The sequence below is a fragment of the Micrasema longulum genome, unplaced genomic scaffold, assembly GCF_059751315.1.
Source record: "Micrasema longulum isolate JH-2025_06_02 unplaced genomic scaffold, ASM5975131v1 h1tg001437l, whole genome shotgun sequence".
NCBI lineage: Eukaryota > Metazoa > Arthropoda > Insecta > Trichoptera > Brachycentridae > Micrasema > Micrasema longulum.
The window spans coordinates 451,407-467,249 of record NW_028278623.1 but is presented as its reverse complement, the minus strand read 5'-3'; the positions used below and the strand labels follow the sequence as shown (position 1 = coordinate 467,249).

At 35.0% G+C, this 15,843-nt stretch overlaps 1 long non-coding RNA gene across 1 annotated transcript in view; it reads left to right on the top strand.

Annotated features, from left to right (window-relative positions):
- Positions 1-318: 318 nt before the first annotated feature.
- Positions 319-15,843, top strand: part of LOC148275378 (uncharacterized) — a 28,106-nt gene continuing 12,581 nt past the window's right edge. Inside the window, exon 1 of the long non-coding RNA XR_015824041.1 lies at positions 319-516. This is a non-coding gene — a long non-coding RNA (uncharacterized LOC148275378). The remainder of the gene's footprint in view (positions 517-15,843) is intronic.

Sequence of the window (15,843 nt, the reverse complement as noted above, 5' to 3'; positions counted from 1 at the left end):
GGTCCGCTAGTTTACTATAAATTAGTTAATAAGTAATGATTAATCTATTAATCAATCTATGCAATAGAGCTAAACGGCTTCTCTAGTGAATTATTACTCTGAGCTTATAATAAATTCATTTCTGTCTATATGAGTAATGTAAATTTAACAACAATTTCATTTTAAACTTAGTAAGTCTTTCACTGGCAGGATTAAAGCGTGTAATTTCTAATGTCAATGAATTATCTGAGTGTTGAGTATTGACACCGTCTGGTTACAAAAACATTTTGATAAATAGTTATCTCTACTATAAAGTAGTAATAAAGTGCAATGGTCGGCCAAATAAACAGTTCGTGAAGTAACGCCAATATCGCTGAACGCGTTCTTGGCTCCTGGCCCGATGTAGAACCATCATTGGGAGACCTTCGATGTTTTAAAACTTAAGTCATAAAATACTAAATCTTTTATTCACAAGTTATTGTTGAGTGACGGAAAACATCCACAATGAAAGCATTTCTTTTCGCATTTTTTATCACGGTGAGTACCTTACCATGTGTTTAATATGAGTACATATAATAAGGTGAAATCAGATTTTATTGGCTCCATGTTATCGACTCACCAAAAATGAGGCTTTAGCCCTGAGCAATAATTGTGCAAAGCGAGGGAAAATGCCGCTCTCTGGAAGCTTCCACGTAGATTTATTAAAGTTGCGTACGTGTTATGAATACGCGGAACATCGTTATGGAAAACTGTCATGTTTATTTTATGCGATGAAAAAACGTCGAATCGTATTAACAATATTTAAAAAGACATAATAATAGTTGACACATAGTCATGAAAATTCTATTTTAATTTAAAATATGTTGCCATATTCGTAATATAATTTCATAACACAAGATAAGTTCACTTCAACTAAAAAGTATGCACCGTCAACTATATCATATTTTCCTCGTTTTTCCACAAAAAAGTTAATAAACCGATAAAAGCTTACTGTTTGAATAAGCTTTTGATAGGTGTGTAACGTTCGACTTTACTTTTATCTATTCATTGGACTTTCTAAGGCCCGGTTGTTTGATCGTTAGTAAAAGTAAAGTTTTACTATAGTTTAATTTACCAACGATTTTGGTTTTACTATCGTTCTACTATCAGTGCGTTGTTTCACCCGCATTTTTACTATAGTGAAATGTAACCACTAGTTTTTCGATTCCAAAGCTCAAAAATTGAATGTTGTTCTTTATTTATTTTTTACAAATGGTTACACTGTGAAAAGGGACTTTGAAAACGTCAAAACACCGAACAAATTAAACTACGTGACAACATGGCATAGGTACTGAGTAAACGCAACAAAATAACATCGGTTAACATAATCTTATAATATATATATTTTTTTTCAATTTAATGAGAGTTATAAATAATATCCCAAATAATAGCGAGTACTTCATTTAATAATACAAAAATAAAAAGTGAAAAAACATAAAAATATCAAGATATATATAAAAAGCAAATAAAAGTATGGAAGGAAAGCAGGTTAGTCACTTTCCGCTAATAAATAAAAATAAAATTTTACACTGTCCACTCCAGCAGCAAATCGCAACAGACTCACAAAAATAAATTGAACTCCTGGTGTAACGAAAAACTACTCAGGATATTATTAGTTCACAGGCTACCTAAACTTAATAAGTCGATTCGCTTGTTGAATACGGCTTCTGCGGATAATATGAAGCTATTTTTCTGTACATATCGGCAGTTTAACGGCTACCTGCTTTTTATTAATTAACTTATCATTCGCACTGTTATTCTGTCTGATATTTACAGTCGTCTACATTACGTAATGCGTTACCCAAGCCGTAAAGACGCTGACTACAGTTTTTAAATAAATAAATGTGATTTCAAAAGTAACTGATAAACACAATCATAACACGAGAAAATCACAACATTACCACATATGAAGAGTGAAAACAAAAACAGGCCAATCAATGAACAACGACGATGTTTGCTCGGAGACACTTTTCATATATAGCTCCAAGAGTGTTCAGCGTCTTGGATGAACATATTAAGTTCTCCAAAACAACGTCTATATTTAAGATGAAGATCCATAACTGGATTGTATCGAGGGGTAGAGACCACTGTATGAGATTGCTTCGGGAATAAATGCATAACATCGCTGCTGTTTTCATTATTATACATATACGTATATCGTATATGTGTATGTCATCACTGTCATACCTATTATTATATAACTTTTGATTCCATTTTCGACATGTTTTATAAATTTTTATTATTTTTATTTTTCTATTATTATTTTGTATATTATTTTGATTATTTTGCATATTGTTTTAATGAGGAAGTTCAGTGGTTTTTATAAAAAAAAATATTTGTTAATAGACTGTTAAACTAAGTGAAAGTTATTTTTTTTTAATTTTTACATACCGTATTATCGGTGCTACGATTTTTTAAAGTTTTGTTTTTCTGAAATAACTCCGCGTGTGACGTCAGAGGTTCATTTCCGCTTATTCTCATTCAATTCTTCCCATTGGTCCAGAAGCGATAAGCAGACCGGAAATCTTCCATAGCTCTCAGATCATAGGTCGATTCACATGAACCAGTGACGTCATTTAAAGTAGTGCGTTTTTATCAAAATATTTTTGATTATTTTTTCTGTACATTTTCAAGAAACTTTGTTGTACAATTTAATGCTCTAATTTTTACCCCGCGTAAGAAAACATTTTTTGTATCCAATTTCACGTAGGGCTGAAGTTCCTCATTACCTGTTTATTGTTTTAATATGTAAATAAATATTTTTGATTTATATACCGAAGAGTCCCGACTTAACACGGAATTTTCTAACAAGTCGGGACATAAAAAACATTTAATTGTGTCTATGTAAAATTGTGTATTTTGTACATTAAATAAATAAATTAAAAAAATGGACTAAAAATCTGCAATGGCTTAACCTCACAATATTAAAACAGCGACAATTCAGAAATCCAAAAATTAACTAAAAAGTATTATAAAAACCAACAAACATACCTGAAGATGTATTGTATCTTATACTCGTATAAGTGCAAGGTTTCTTTATTAAATAATTAATAAACTAAAACAAAAAAAGTTTTGTCGCACGGAATTATACCTTACGTATTGTAGGTATAATATTGTTCGTTACATAAGAGTAGTGTTCCATTGCTTCGTAATAATATCTAATTAACAGAACATAAAAACCCATCATTACGCGTGGAGCGGAGGATCGGAGGATCGGAGGTGTGTCTAACAAAACTACAGGGGTGTCTACAGACCTCGGTGAGAAATATGCGGAGTTTGACAAGTTGCTACATTTCTTGCAAAGCACAGGCAGCAGTGCCTGCGATCCTACACTACATACGAGTATGGCCAAAGGGCCTCGGGGAATATTTCTGACTTATTAAGATGACGCGTGTGAATAACGAACGATTATTTATTACTTCAGAGAACAGTTTGTTCGTTAATAGGCGAAAAAGCAAAATAATTATACATTATGTTTATACCTGCTGTGCCACTTAATAACAAGTGCCGATGCATGTACACTAGGGTGTGTTTTTTTTCAACTTTCGAACTCAGAAACGTAACAGATCTCAAAAGTTGCGTTTTACAAAAAAATGCATGAACCTTGTTATATGCACGAAATCTTATTATTTTTATAATCATTTAGTTATTTATTTTTGCACCACGACAGGCCAGGAGACCCAATTACAGTGGTGAATTACATCACAGAACACCCAGGCTTGAGAAAAATTATATAGTAATTTTTGTGTTTTACCGGGAATCGAACCCGGAACCTTTCGTGTGTGAGTCAAACGTCTTGACCACTACACCGCGGAGGTTGACATAATAATAAAAATACGTTAACAGTTTTATTCCGCTTGTATTAATATTTTTTTACCAGTGACCGGGTTTCTTCGTGACCGACATCGTCAGACGGGTGAAGATGTCGGTCACGAGGAAACCCGGTCACTGGTAAAAATTTATAAATAAAAGTGGAATAAAACTATTTACGTATTTTTATTATTATAATTAAAATGCAGTTCCACCAAGAAATGTCAGTAGAAAAACTCAATTTATTATTTTTATTTTACTGTTCATTAATAAGCTTTAAAATGTCTATTAACTGCCTTAAAAACGCATAAAATTTTGTATTCTTGTGTCAAATATGCTATTTTCGGTATTTTTAATGTTTGTCGAATCAGTAATAAATGTATATTTTTCTTGTGTTTTATTTTTTAATGAGTCAACAAATTAATAAAATCGTTTGTATTGAAAAAAAAAACTTCTAATATTTTTTTTTTCTCACAGCAATATTTTTTGAATTTTCAATCCATTTTAGTGAACCATAGACGATTTTTCGGATACGACTTTTGAGACCTATTTACACTAAAAAATGTTTTTTTATTGAATTGTTTTTTTATTGAAATGTTTTTTTATTGAACACACCCAAATGTACACTGTACACTGTGCATGTACATCCCCGTATTATAAACCGATCGCATAAAAAATACAATTTTTATTTTTTTAAATCGTTTCTTTTTGGCGCATTCCAATACGTTGTAAAATTTTTTGGAAAAAGAAAAAAAATGAGTAAACTTTACTTCAGGGGCACTCCGTTGTGACTTGTGGGATATTTGATTCCAGAATTTGATCAACTTTGAGTTGTAACTAGAGATGCCACGAATATTCGGTTACTATTCTGTATTTAGCCTATTCCGCTACTTTTTTAAATAGTGTTGGGGTGGCGATTATAATTTTGTGTGGATATTATTTGACTGAATCTATTGATCTGTGTTAAAAATTGCGGGGAAATGAGAGATGCGTTGCGCGGAGATGGAAACTGCGGAATCGAACAGTATGCGGATAAACAAACTTCAGTAGACAAAAATCCTATCTTTAGGAAGACAGGAAAGGGAATCCGGGACAGGAATCTGGATGATATCTCCAAGTCCTGGCTTCTGGGTAGTTTTTCCCTTTTTGGTGAACACGGCACTTTCACTAAAGTTATTTGCAAAATATAATGATGAATGTGGCGGAGCGGCGGTCAGATAATGTAAAAATGTTCAGATGCAGGCAGATGATCATAGGACGAGCAGATGCGGGCAGATAAAATTCTAACATGCTGAAGTTGGCAAAAATTATCAAGAAGAGGAAAAATATGTAATAGTTGATATTGGTTGCTTTGGATATGGAAAATTGTTCCCATAGCAACCGTAGCAACCCATGCTCTTAGAGACGAGGAGAATAACAAACATTGAAAGTTGGGAGATTACAGGATGTGTAGGATAGGTGGACTTTCATCCACCGGTGGTCGGTTCAGCCACAAACCACTCAATCCTATCAACCACTCGCGCTACCAAGTATAGAATACTATACAGTATTCAGCTGAATACCGAATACCAAGTCATAAAAAAAGCACGTATTACTTATATTGTTATCACAAATTATTAGTTTTATGCTTAAAGTCAATCAGTGGTAAGTTGTGAAGAATGAAAACATTTTTCAGCATTTGTTGGTAGCAAACAATTGCACTTTTTATGATAAATTATACCTCGCAAAGTCTTCTTAAATAAAAAAAACATACAGCCAGTTTATTATCTCATAATATTCCAAACTGGCGATTTTTTATTAAATGGTACCATAATGTTCAATGAACAAATAATTATTAATAATAGTTATTAGTAACACAATGTGATTGTGTCGTCTTTTAGATTCTGGGATTCGGCGCTTGTGGAAGTCATGAAGCAGAGAAAACACTTCCTTGATTAAAATTCACTTTATTTATCGTGCAAATGTAATACACAAAAAGAGTTGGTTTTTCAGATGAGCGACGAACAGGGTGTAGATAATATCTACGCCCTAGATATCCAGTATAATAAGGCTGGAAGTTAAGTGCAAAGATAAGACGTACGAATGTAGAGGAAGCGAGGTCCTTATGTAAAGATAGAGTGATACGGCGTTCTATAATCTGAGGCCTACCCCCGCAGGGAACGGCGCGTCTAACACTACCCAGCAATATTACAAACTGTTTGACTGTCTGATTAAATCTAACGAAGATTTCAATGTATTCCCCTTTTTTACCTTCCATCAGACACATGATGTGTGGTAATTTCTTGGTGTTTGCCCATCATACCGCACAAATGGTTTCGGGACATTGAGAGTTTAGAGACAAGCTTCATAGGCTTGGACTTGCCCCTGTCTCGAGCTGTGCTTGCGGAGATGACCATCAATCGGCCGAACACATCCTGTGGCACCGTGAGCTATTGGATGATGCCAGAGATGTGAAGCTGAATGGTTTGACAGGGCTCATGCGACCAGCGTGGAATGTGGATCTGATGGCCAACAGTACAAATACACTCTTCCGTCGGTTTGTCCGGACTTCAGCTACAGCTACTACGGACAGTCAGCTACTGCGATGGCAGAAGTTGACTAAACGGGATGGCTTGCTTAAAATCAACACGAACTGAGAATAAATTGTGAATTCTTCACTTTGCATGATAAACATTAGTTGTTCGAAAAAAATAAAGTCATCAATAAAAATATTTTTCTTAAACGCCGTGTACTCTCATATTTGTTACGTACATTTTGTTTCTTAGTAATTAGAAGAGAGTATATCCTTACAGCTTTAAAACTAAAATACAATTGCAAAGAAAACGTTATTATTAATTATAAAATATAACAAATATCCATGTGCGTACGTGATAAGACATAATCAGAATACTTCAGTAAGCCAAATGCAAAAATAATACATGTCTAGAAATCTGGTCATAAAAGCTCAAAACACTGGGAAAATACGAATATTATTAAAATTAAATTTTAAAGAGAGAGGGACGTACCGAGTACTAAATTTACCTATGTGTGCACGATAATATTATTATATTATTGTGACCGCGAAATGAACACAGTAAATCACTTTTATCGCCAATGACCCAGTTCGAAAGACGCTTATTATCACTTTAAAGGTGCCATAAAAATAAAGCGTTCTTTGAAACTGAATTTAATCAGTTATACCTTGTTGATATTTTATTACGTTCATTATATTTTAATCATTAATCTTCAACTCCTGCCCTGCAAGCGAGGGTATTTTATTATTTAACGAGGTATTAAAATACGTACCTAATAAGCTTACTTCGATACTAGATAATAATTAGTGTCGCGGAAGTTTCGGTGTCCGTCTCTATAGTAAAGTACTACACTAACTGAACTATTGCGAACTACTGTCAGAATTCGTTTTTACATGGATCGTGTTCCACTTTCAACAGCTTTTTTAACCATGTAGATAGTATCCATCATACCGGATTACAATTATTTAAAAATAGTGTATTAAAAACGTTTTAATAAAACTCCCGTTGATCCCCTTTTCTCTTACATCACTTCACATTACATACATTGATTTTGTTATTTTTAGTAAAATTTCTCTACTGAAATTTGTATTACTGCTAAAATCACTTTAATTTAATTTTATCAACTGCCTTTGGTTTTCCTTATTACTTGCTAAACCTGTTCTTTTTTCTCTGCTGCATTTATGTTTTTATACTTTAAAACTTCTTTTAATTACTTATATTGTATTTGTATATAAAATCCATATATTGCTGCTCTTACTATGTGTCATAAATTTTGAAGAAGTTTTTTTAAATTTATTGTCTTTATTATTTCATTTAAAGATTCTTCTGATCGTTTCTTTGAATCACATAAAATATGAATGTGTATTTTTATGTTTTTCCTTTTTGAAAATGTTTTTTTATTTTTTTATATCTGAGCATGTTTTTCACTCTCCATTTTAATTCTTACCTTTTTGTTACTTTTAAAAAATTTTTTCTTCTAACAACAAACTTTTAAACAACTTTTTTCACTTTAATTTTAATTTTTAAACAACTTCCATCTATGTTTTTTTTCCTTCCCTTTTTTGTACTTTTATTGATAACCCTACATAATATAATTATTATACAATGTGGGAACTTCACTGGTCCATTAGAGTTAAGTCTAACTGTGTAAAATATAAAACTATGTAACCGTACTGAATGTTTCCTGAATAAAATAAAAAAATAAATAAAAGTAAGTTGGCACTTTGAATATAATAATTACAACGTTACCAGTTAGTATTAAAGTAAGAAAAAATATTAAAATTGAAAATTATTTTCAGGCGTTGCCTAGTAGATGAAATAATTCAGCCAGATGAATCTTTCTCACCCACATCTACAAAGGTTTCTTCGGCTCTTTTTTTTCTTTCTAAAAAAACAAGTTTCTTTGTTTATTGAGGTTCACAAATAATATACAATACCAAAGACTCGGATTTTTTACCATTGGATATTGTTGATCAATGATATATGAACACATCGATTGCTCAGTTCCACAGAACAGTAACTAGAAATTACTAGTGTTAATAAATAACTGACTCAAGTTTTGACACATCTATATGGTTGTTTTTAAATACTTTACTGCCTAACTAGGGATAGCTTCCCCGTTTTAAGACAGTAAACATATTTTTATTTAAAATAAATATAATTTATATTTTTTAATTTTATTTATATTATTAGAGCACACATAAGAATATGCTTATGTGTGCCCTACTTCCAGATTAAAAATAAATAATAAATATGCATACCACAAATACCTAAATCCTAAGTCATCACCATTAAAACTAAAAATTAACTAACGTTCTTCTACATCGGACAAACAATTGCTCTGACTCTCCCCGACCAATACAGTTTAAAAATGTAGCCAACACCTTCCTCAGACTGGCTACCTTACCACACTTTCATGAATCCAGGATAAGGTTATATTATATCATCGGGCGTTATATAGTATTGCTGCCTTTGAGATAAAAAAGTATTGACTCCTCTTTGTAGAAAGAATCAGGTTCTTATTGAAGTGTCTAGTATTATGACTGTTTATCTGAGAGAGCTCTTCCAACCTCTATCAGAGCATGGGTTAACTCTTCGTTCTAGTAACGAGATAAACCTTTCACCGCTCTAATTTTTAAGCCTCCTCTTTCACAGAAGTAGCTGCTCGATCATGGAATAATCTACCCACTAATGTCAGAGACGCCCCTTCTTTATTTACATTCAAATTACGTATGAAATGTCACTTCCTGAATATTAAAATTTTTCCTTTTTCCTCCCCCTTTCATTCCTCCTTTACCCTCTCCTCTCTCCATAGTATAGTGTAGATATTTAGTCAATTTTTACTTCTTAAAAAAATAAATTTTATCGATATTTTGTTCCGTAATTAAATTACTAATAAACCAACAATATGTTCATATACCACTGATTTTCTCAAATAGAACGGTTTGGGTAGGTAGGAAGAAATTGCCTTAAGGCAATATGCCCGTCTATATGCATATATATGTAAACTGTATATGTATATAAAGTGTTTAAATAAATAAATATGACAAATGCTTGTGGTAATGAATAAATATGAAAAAAACTGATGGAAGAGTTTAGGAAATGTGGATGATTAACTATAGCCAGAATGGAGTTAATTTCGAATACCCCATGACCTGTTTCGTCACTTTCGCCACTTCTTCGAGACTGGTATCTTTGCTCAGAGTATATATAAAGTAGTATCTTAAACTAGCCAATGACAGGTCATAAGACCAGTAAATTCTTCGACTTCTATATTCCATTCTATAAAATGTTTTTCATATCCGTTGTAATGTATTTGTAGAACGGTTTCGGAGCCGCGAAAGCTTTCTTATCAATGGACATATTTTAGAAATGAATAAAATCCTATTTTATATTTTTAACAGTGTTTACATAAAACGAATACACACGGGAGTAATAAATAAATTAGTATTTTGTGTTTTTCCAGAGCCACGAGTGAGGGGTGACGGGGGTTGAAATTCGATTATTTTCACTTGTTCTCAGCAGAGTGAATAGGAGTAAACTATGGGAAAATTATTTTTTTCTCCATTACCACAATATTCTGTATTAGATACTTGATTTATGTAAATACTATTAAAATTATAAATTAGGATTTTATTCATTTATAAATTAGTAAACCTTAATAGGAGAGATTTTGTAGCTGCAAATCCTATGGGTAACACGGGGTTATTATTTTACCTTAAATTAAATAATTTGTCGGCCTCGTAGTATCATGGTCAGCGCGTTTGCCCGCCATGCAAGAGGTCTCGGGTTCGATTCCCGACATGGTTGATATGAAATATTGATTAAAAGGGTGTTTTTACAGTTAATATATTTCATAGTCCCTGAACTGGTACCTGAAGCGTGAGACTGATCATCTCAGCTTCATGTAACGAAAATGATCAAGATACGCTGCGATTGGTGTGCCAATGAATCGGGTTGTGGTCCTGTGGCTAGTGTCTCGGACTCACGGACCAAAGGTCTGTGGTTCGAATCCCACTTTACCCCAACTTGATTCCCATTTTCTAATAGTGAGTTATTTACAACTCGTTGAAAATGGCCCTCAAAATTAAATATTTGGGTAAATCATAAGAACGCAAATATTTCTTTTTCTAAAAAAAAAAAAAATCCAGTGCCCTATGCACCATTAGGTGCGTAAAGGGAATGATGATGATGATGAATGAAATAATCATGTTAATTTGTACACCCATTCTATAAAAAAGAAAAACGGATATTTGTATTTTTCTAAATATCTTTAGAAAATATGATCTTAGGCCAGTAGTACCATAAAAAGTTGAATTCATTCTTTAAAACACGCTTTTCTTCTTCTTCTTCTTCAGCCTTATTCTCTTCCAAACGTCTCCATTCCTTCCTATTACCCGCTTTCATCATCCATGTTTCGCCGGCTATTGGAGCAATGTCATCGGCCCATCTTTTCTGTGGCCTTCCAACACTGCTTTTATTTGCCCTTGGTCTTCACTCTATTATTCTGGGTGTCCACCTGCCATCATTTTGCCTCGCCGAGTGTTCTGCCCACTGCTATTTTAATATTGCTGCACGATCCATGATATCCACGACTCCCGTTCAGCGCCTTATTTCTTTATTTCTTATTCTGTCTCTTAGACATACACTTAGCATCTGTCTTTCCATGGGTCGTTGCGTGCATTTTAGTTTCTGGCTACTTTTCTATGTTTTCTAGTCGGTATGTCCTTTGAAGCACTGTGCTATAAAAAACAATGTAAAAATCTATGTATTTTTTTATACTCGAACCGTGGTAAATATTATGTAATTATAACATTGATTACACAATACAGATTTTTAAAATTAAAATAAAACTTTTGTATCGAAGAGTTCAGAAAAATTTAAGCAAAATAATTGTTGCAGTTTTCCAAAACGCTTTGTTCGCTAGAAAACTTTACCTATTTCTACGAAGAAAATTTTTACTTTTTGCTGTGCAACTTCCCTTAACGATAATTTTAAATAATGTTTTTCTGTCACTCTCTCGCAAATGCCTCCTCAATACTGTGCAAAAAAACAACTGCATGTCGGACTGATTTTGACTAAATAAAATCGGCGTTTCGCTGTTCCGTTTTCCGCACCTCAAAACTGAACCGATTTAGTTTATTTTTTTGAAAGTATCAGAAAAAAAATTCTGCGTATTTACATTTTTGTTTTTTTTTCAAAATATTTATCATATTTGATCAGTATACGTCCAAAAACGGCGGATAAAACTGGGCGCTTTTTTGGATTTTTGGATGGTCCTAGCTCTCACAAGAAACAATTTACCAAAAAAGCACAGCCACAGAGACACGCCAACGAAAAATATTTATAGGGTGCAAAAAGCTCTAGTGCCATAACCCAGGGAGAAAGTACGGGAATACGTCTGTAAGAAGAAAAGTCAGATCGCCTTTCCTCTTTAGGACGAAATATTTTCTAACAAACATACACATAGGTAGCTTATGAATTATTAAACAAATTATATAAATTTTATTGATGTCAGATATATACAATGAGCAAATGAATGTAGATAGCACAATCGCCACCCGGTTTATCCAGAACCGTCCGGTTACCGTGCGTCACTGTCGCTGTCACTGTGGCGGTTGTCTTGTCGGTCGGAGGGGAACCCGGAGGCGGAGGGAGCATGCGCAGACAGTGCCACAATCCGCCGCTCTTGTTTACTGCAATCGAAGTATTACGACCGTAATGATGTCCATAGTATCAAGGTCAATCGGTCACGCGGAATCATTGTCTTCGCTGGTTGATAAACAAAACAAGAAGCTGAGGTCTTGAGCCTTTTTAAAGTTGACCCAGTGAATGTAAACACTGCAGTCAATCGTGAATGCAGCACAGGGCACGCAATTTAATAAAATTAGTTGCAATTAAACGTAGTTATGCAAAAGGCAGCCGGTCCGCGATTTTGAAAAAAATAGATATTGGTGTTATAGGGTGCAGTAAGGTCGATTCTATGTTTTGCTAAAAACAGCCAGGCCTACTATTTCTGTATGCTTTTAGTACCTATCTAATAATTTTTTTGAATTACATTTTTTTAAATCTGTAACTGTACACTATTGGCACAGCACAGTGTTCAAACTATAACGAAATATAACTACAATAAACTGTATGTGCAGTAATACTCTAATTATCCGAATCAATGAACGCCAGACGTTTTCCGGATATGCAGAAATACAAATAATTGGATTAACCATATTAAAGCAATGTTTTTTTAAATAACGCAAATACCACTTTTTTATTTCGTTTAAAATAAAACAGCGAATTGAAATCACATTGAAAACTTGCTTAAACATGTCCAGCAAAGTCAATTGCCCTTTTTATTCGTTATCATAACATATCACTCTCCGATTCCGCGTTTACATTCCTTGGCCAACAAATTTACATGTGAAATAGACATTTTTAATACGACAATTATCCATTTTAAAACGTTCTTAAATGCACTGTTTGAAACTAATTATTAATGTCGTAATAAAACATTCTTTTTCATACAATTCTTTCTCTGTTTTTGATGTGTATTATTATTATCTTATCTCTTTCTGATATTAATTTATCAAATATTTTTGTGTACCGTATATTATATTATTATCACATATATACTTACTGTTAACTAATTTTCATTATTTGTTTTTAACAATAATTTGTTGATACCATTTTTTTAATACTTATAAGTATATGAAAATGTATTTATTTTTTTGTTTGAATTCTTTACAAGTTATTTAAAATTTGCTTTTTATTATTTCCATTTTTTTTTCTTTTTTACTATGTAAAGTTTCACTTTTTATTTTGCATGGCAGTATGCTTCTTATTGTTTCTAAATGTATACAAAAAAGCATTGTTTATCTTTTAAATTTTTACGCACTATGTTTGTACTTACCTGTATATTTTTTGTAAATGCCCCTTGGGCGTATTGTAAAATTAAATAAATAAATATTCTTTATTTTTTTATTTCTTGATAACGATCCGGATATTTGCCAATAAGGATGACTGGAGTTCGGATTAACGGAGTTATTCTGTATTATGAACAGTAACAGAAAACGAGAAACGGAAAAAAATAAGTGGTGATTTTAAAAAAATAAAATAATTTACAATAATTTATAATTTTTTTAGTAATTCAGACTCTTTCCGATGACACTTTAGATACCTGTATCCTGTATGGATGTTTGTTTTTAACGGCAACCATCGCCATCCCACAAAACGATGCGATGGACTCAGCATCCCTTAGTTATTTCGGCAACACACTAAACATCTTAAGTCGTTTATGGTACAGAATGTTCTGAGTTGCCTTGATTCTTGTTTTCAGGAGTCTAAAACATATACCTCGCCTCGTAGGACAGCACGTGCGTTTTGAATAGTTTCACAGTAAGTGTAATAACATACATTATTACTCAGGTTTAGAGGGTCATTTATGAAAACAATGTTTGATATTTTTAACTGTCCATGAATATCTGGAATCGACTAGGGATATGGATATTACAATATTTAAACTAGCTATATAGCAAAGTTGTGATGACAATTTGTTTTTTTTTCTGGTTCTTTGACCGTAAAAATGGTAGGAAAATTACTCGAGTGAAAAAGAATTTGCGAATATTTCTTTTTATTGCTATCAAATTTACGCATCGTTTATTTATTTTCTAATTAAAATTTATGATATTATTTATTGTTTAAGCATATACTTTGTGGAAAAACATTTTGAATTTATTTAATGTACTGTACAAGTAACAGTTTGGACTGTATTCCACAATCCTGTAGCAAGGGGTAGGTGTTGGCCGTGTCTCGCTGCCGTCGTCGCTCTCGGGGTCGTAAATCCCGAAAGTTATGTAGTCTCGAAATTCCTCTCAAGTCCGGTGTCACTGCGTAGGTCGGTGGAAGATACTGGTTCGTAGTCCTGGGGTGAAGCGATGGTCAAGTCCAAGGTGTAGATCCAGTAGTAGAGCGGGAGGTCGGGCGGGGTGACGAAATGAAACGATCAGACTAACTTGATGTCTCGAGGCGAACTCAATATTTATTGTTGTAAATGTACACATTATATAGGGCGTGTTGCGGGCTCCCGCTACCTGCGTCCGAACCGGCGTTAGGCCAATACGGGAGTGGGGGGGGAAATACCGCTCCCACTATACCCGGCCGGCGCGCCTCCCCCAAAGTGCATATAGGGAGGTGCCGGCGCTCGGCCCGGTCACTTCGCTGGGAGCCGCCGCACGCGCCACATCAATTACAAAATGCCTTTTTTAAGGCAGTCCTTAGTCTTTATACAAATACAAATATGCATGTTAGGGCAATAACGCGTCAAACGTCTAGATTCAGGCCCTTTTTAGGGCCTGTAACACAAATTCCTGCTCTATAGTACCCCGGTATCGCTAAAGTCAGACCCGAAAGTGGAATATTCATCCTTTATTGTGGGTCCAACATTTAGCCTACAGATACCGGGGGCCCTAACTATATTATTGCATTTCATTTACATATTTAACCGTCCGTTACACTCCCCCCGATGCCACGCTGTTCGGCTGCGGGGGCATCTTCTTCTCTGGACGGTCCTCTAGCAGTAGTGGGATGAGCCGGATCGCTGGTCGGGCATATTCTCCGGCCGCCGTCTGAACTCGTGCGGTCCGCACCTGTCCATCGGCAGCCAGTCGTGTCTCCATGATCCTCCCTCTTGTCCACTGGTTGCGGGGTGATGAAGGGTCGGCGATCACTACAAAATCGCCGACTTTCAATGGCTCCGATCTATCGAGCCACTTTTTCCTCTGTGCTAGTGTAGGCAGAAACTCGCCCAGCCAGCGTCGCCAAAATTTGTCGGCTAGTTGCTGGGCTATCCGCCACTGCTTTCTCAGGCAGATATTCTCCGTTTCTTTGGGGTAGAAGGCGAGATGTGTGCGTGCCCCGGCCGAACCAATTAGGAAGTGGTTCGGAGTCAATGGGGTTTCATCTGCGGGGTCCACCGCCACATGGCTAAGGGGACGGCTGTTTACCGAGAATTCGGCCTCGGCGAACGCCGTCAACAGGGTCTCCTCTCGTGGAGATTGTTCTTTGAGGATAGCGACTAGGGAGGTTTTAACTGATCTCACTAGTCGCTCCCACGCGCCACCCATATGCGGTGAGGATGGCGGTATATACTTCCATTCTACGCCTTTATTTGCAAGTTCTATTTGGAATGCGGCGTCATTATGGAGATCGGCAATTGATTCTCGCATTTCTCTGTCGGCGCCGTGAAAATTTGTTCCGTTATCGGAATGTATCACCCTCGGTTGGCCTCTTCTAGCGGTCATCCGTCTGATGGCTTGGATGGCCGCGTCACTTGTCAGGGATGATGCTAACTCGAGGTGTATGGCTCTGGTCGTCATACAGGTGAATAAGACACCGTATCGCTTCTCCCGGCGTCGCCCTATCGTAACATATAGGGGGCCAAAGTAGTCCAACCCACAGTGGGTGAATGGTCGTTGGTAGCTGGCCACTCGCGCCTCCGGTATCTGGCCCA